Raw genomic sequence first — 4,038 nt, 5'->3', positions numbered from 1 at the left:
GACGCCGAAACCAGTTTGGCTCAGTGGATAGAGCGTCGGCTTGCGGACTGAGGGGTCCCGGGTTTGATTCCGGTCAAGGACATGTACCTGGGTTGCAGGCACATCCCCAGTGGGAGATGTGCAGGAGGCAGCTGATCGATGTTTCTCTCCCATCGATGTTTCTAACTCTCTATCTCTCTCCCTTCCTCTCTGTAAAAAATCAATAAAATATATTTTAAAAAAAAAAGAATGCATTTCTTTAAAAAAAAAAAAAAAAGACAAAACGGACATCATCCAGAACCACAGGAAGGCTGGCTGAGTGGAAATTCTACAACTAGAAGGAAAGAGAAAAGCACACTGAGACTCAAGAAATATTCAAAGTGATGAATAGCAAGAACCTACAACCAAGATTACTTTACCCAGCAAAGCTATCATTCAGAATTGAAGGTCAGATAAAGAGCTTCACAGATAAGAAAATGCTAAAGGAGTTCAAACCAGTATTATATGAAATGCTGAAAGGTATTCTTTAAGAAGAGGAAGAAGAAGAAGAAGAAGAAGAAAAAGGTAAAGATACAAATTATGAACAACAAATACACATCTATCAACAAGTGAATCTAAAAATCAAGTTAATAAATAACCTGATGAACAGAATAAACTGGTGAATATAACAGAATCAGGGTCATAGAAAGGGAATTGACTGACTATTCTCAGGGAGAAAGGGGTGTGGGGGGTGCGGGAAGAGACTGGACAAAAATCGTACACCTATGGATGAGGCCAGTGCGGGGGGAGGTAAGGGCAGAGGGTGGGAACCAGGTGGAGGGGAGCTATGGGGGGAAAAAAGAGGAACAACTGTAATAATCTGAATAATAAAGATTTAATTAAAAAAAAAAGAAATGGACCAATCTCTGACCAGGGCAATGAAAACCATATCAATAATGATTATTTATTTGTATGATGCTTTACTGTTTATGAAGCATTTGCACGTACAGCAGCTCACATCATTTCCTTAGATGTCACAAGAAAGAGGGTTGGTATCTTCAGTCAAAAGAATGGCTGGCTGTTGGGTCCTTGAGTGTTATTGGGTGGCAATGTTGTGGGCTGGTCTTTTTGCTCACAGTCAGAAGCATCATCTCCAGCATCATTGCCATCCACAAATTTTTATTTGGCTCTGCCTGTGGGCTCAGTGTGAATAACCTAGGGTCCTTGTCTTGAGGCGGTTGCAGCCTGGTTCAGTTCAGTCCACTAGCATCATTGGGCAGCCAGGGCCAGAGGGTCCGAGGAGGGAGAAGTCACCCTGGCCTAGGCAGTTGAGGGAGGCTCAGTGGATAGACCAGGGGTGGGCAAACTTTTTGACTCGAGGGCCACAATGGGTTCTCAAACTGGACCGGAGGGCCGGAACAAAAGCATGGATGGAGTGTTTGTGTGAACGCATATAAATTCAAAGTAAACATCATGACATAAAAGGGTACGGTCTTTTTTTTTCAATAGTTTTATTCATTTCAAATGGGCCAGATCCAGCCCACAGGCCGTAGTTTGCCCATGGCTGAGTTAGCTTATCCGGAGTCTGGAAGATGGATGGGATTTGGGCAGTTGAAGGGAGAGAAAAGAGCATTGGGTAGTCCACTGTCTTTCATAACAAAGGTGTTCCTGGCATCAGAGTTGCTACCATAAAGACACATTCCAGAATGCCAGGCATTGAACTTGGCCCCCCACGCTAAGGTGCCATGATAAACAGTATAAGTGTGGTGGCAAGCCACTGCATTCCAGGGACTTGAGACCAGTTGCTGACTCTTCAAGACCCATGTCATCTACAGAATGGAGCATCACATGTTGAGGAAAGCCCTCTGTTATCGTCGGAGTCAGCAGATTCTATAACTGGTCTAGCCCTGCCCTTAGGGCAGAGAGTAACTCAGGGTCTCTGAAGATGTGTCTGTGAGATATTAATAAAATTTAATGAAAAATATTTTAGTGGTCAAATAATTTTCAAAAAAATTGCAAGTCACATTAGTATAGTAAAGGCTCTGAGAAGTTCTGTAGTAAAGGAATTGGTTTAAATTTAATTCAGCATTTCTCAGATATGGATATAGACTGGCAGTCATTTTTTATTCTCCCAAATTGGAAGTGAACACACCTACCTCATTCCATTGTTGTCATAAAGATTCTATTGCAAAAGCTTTTCCAGCTTTAACTAATATGCACAATCACTCGTGTAATAGTACATGCATTTTATGTACAACTAGAGGCCCAGTGCATGAAATTTGTGCACTTGGGGCGGAGGTCCCTCAGCCCGGCCTGCGCCCTCTCACAGTCTGGGAGCCCTTGGGGGATGTCTGACTGCTGGCTTAGGCCCAACTCCCCCTGGACCAGCCTACAAAAAGGCCTTCAGTCAGACATCCTTAGCGCTGCCACCAAGGCGGGAGAGGCTCCCATCACTGCCACTGCCCCCGCCAGCTGTGAGCCTGGCTCAGGGCTTCTGGCTGAGCAGCGCTTCCCTTGTGGGAGAACACTGACCACCAGGGGGCAGCTTCTGCATTGAGCGCCTGCCCCCCTGGTGGTCAGTGCGCATCATAACTACCAGTCGTTCTGCTGTTTGGTCGATTTGCATATTAGCCTTTTATTATATAGGATCATGTTAGATAGGACAAAGGTCTCAAGGTCTGAGCAGTTCTTACTAAGTGCAATTCTTGCTAAATGTTAAAATGTAGCATGGTATTTTGCAGATGCAGCTGTAACCCCATGAACTTGACCCAAATCCAACCAGATAGGTTTAGCCAACTGCACAGAAGAAATCAACATTAACATTAACCAGATAGTGTATATAAGCAATGGCTAAGCCTCCCTTCTGGGCGACAGAGCTTTGGATATGAACCCCATCTCCGGAACTACCTAATGACAATTACGTCTTGTTCTTGGCCAGAACACTCAAGTGGCGAACCCCTTGAGTCGGGTAGCAGTCACAGGTCTGGGGATGGCCACAGGAGTTAAGACTCACTGGCTATTATCAGTCAGATTTTTAAAGAAACTGAGTTTCCAATGAGACCTCAAGAACTTACAGGGTTTCTGATAACTCCAGTCAAGTTCAGACATCTTGTCTAGACATAGTCTCTGAGACTGGGAAATCCATTCCGGTAACTGCAGGCCTCTGCCTATTCTCTGGCACTCGGTTAAGCCGCCTCTGCCTGGAGGCTATTCAAAATTGGCGTCTAAGGTACAGAGAGACCGTCTATAATCTGTTTTTTGCCCCCACGTTTTTCCTCATCGTGGGCAGAAAGTGCTTTTTTTTTTTAGAAAATGTTTACAGCTTTGCAATGTTGTAGGCTGGTCTTTTTGCTCAAACTGATCTCTGGCTAAGTCTCCTGTGTCTGCTGGTGCTTTCTCTTGGGGCAGAGAATTCAGCTTTTCCAGCCCTGCAAGGCTCCCAATGATAGGACTTCCAGTAAATTCGGACTGAAAACCACTCTCAGCAAAATCATATTCTACCTGCTTTTAAATATATATATACAGGGAGACTGACTATGTAAAAATGCATTTTTTTGTTTTTCATATTTTTAAAAATTTTTTATTAAGTTATTACATATGTGTCCTTATCCCCACGTTACCCCCTATCCCCACCCCCACCCCCCCCTCCTGCCCTCACTCCCCTGTTGTCTGTGTCCATTGTTTAGGCCTATATGCTTACATATAAGTCCTTTGGTTGATCTCTAAAAATGCATTTTTTTTATTAATATATTTTTTATTGATTAAGATATTACATATGTGTCCTTGTCCCCACGTTACCCTCTACCCCCCCACCCCCCGCTCATGCCCTCACACCCCGCCCCCCCGTTGTCCGTGTCCATTGGTTAGGCCTATATGCCTGCATGTAAGTCCTTTGGTTGATCTTTCCCCCTTACCCCCACCCTCCCCTACCCTCCCTCCAAAGCCCGACAGTCCAATCAATGCCTCTCCATGTTGTTCATTATATTCCACAAATGAGTGAGATCATGTGGTATTTATCCGCTCTCCAGTTCCATCCATGCTGTGGCAAATGGTAAGAGTTCCTTTTTCTTCTTCCTCTTC

Source organism: Myotis daubentonii, chromosome 16 (assembly GCF_963259705.1).
Source record: "Myotis daubentonii chromosome 16, mMyoDau2.1, whole genome shotgun sequence".
Taxonomy (NCBI): Eukaryota; Metazoa; Chordata; class Mammalia; order Chiroptera; family Vespertilionidae; genus Myotis; species Myotis daubentonii.
Note: the sequence above shows the minus strand (reverse complement) of the source record.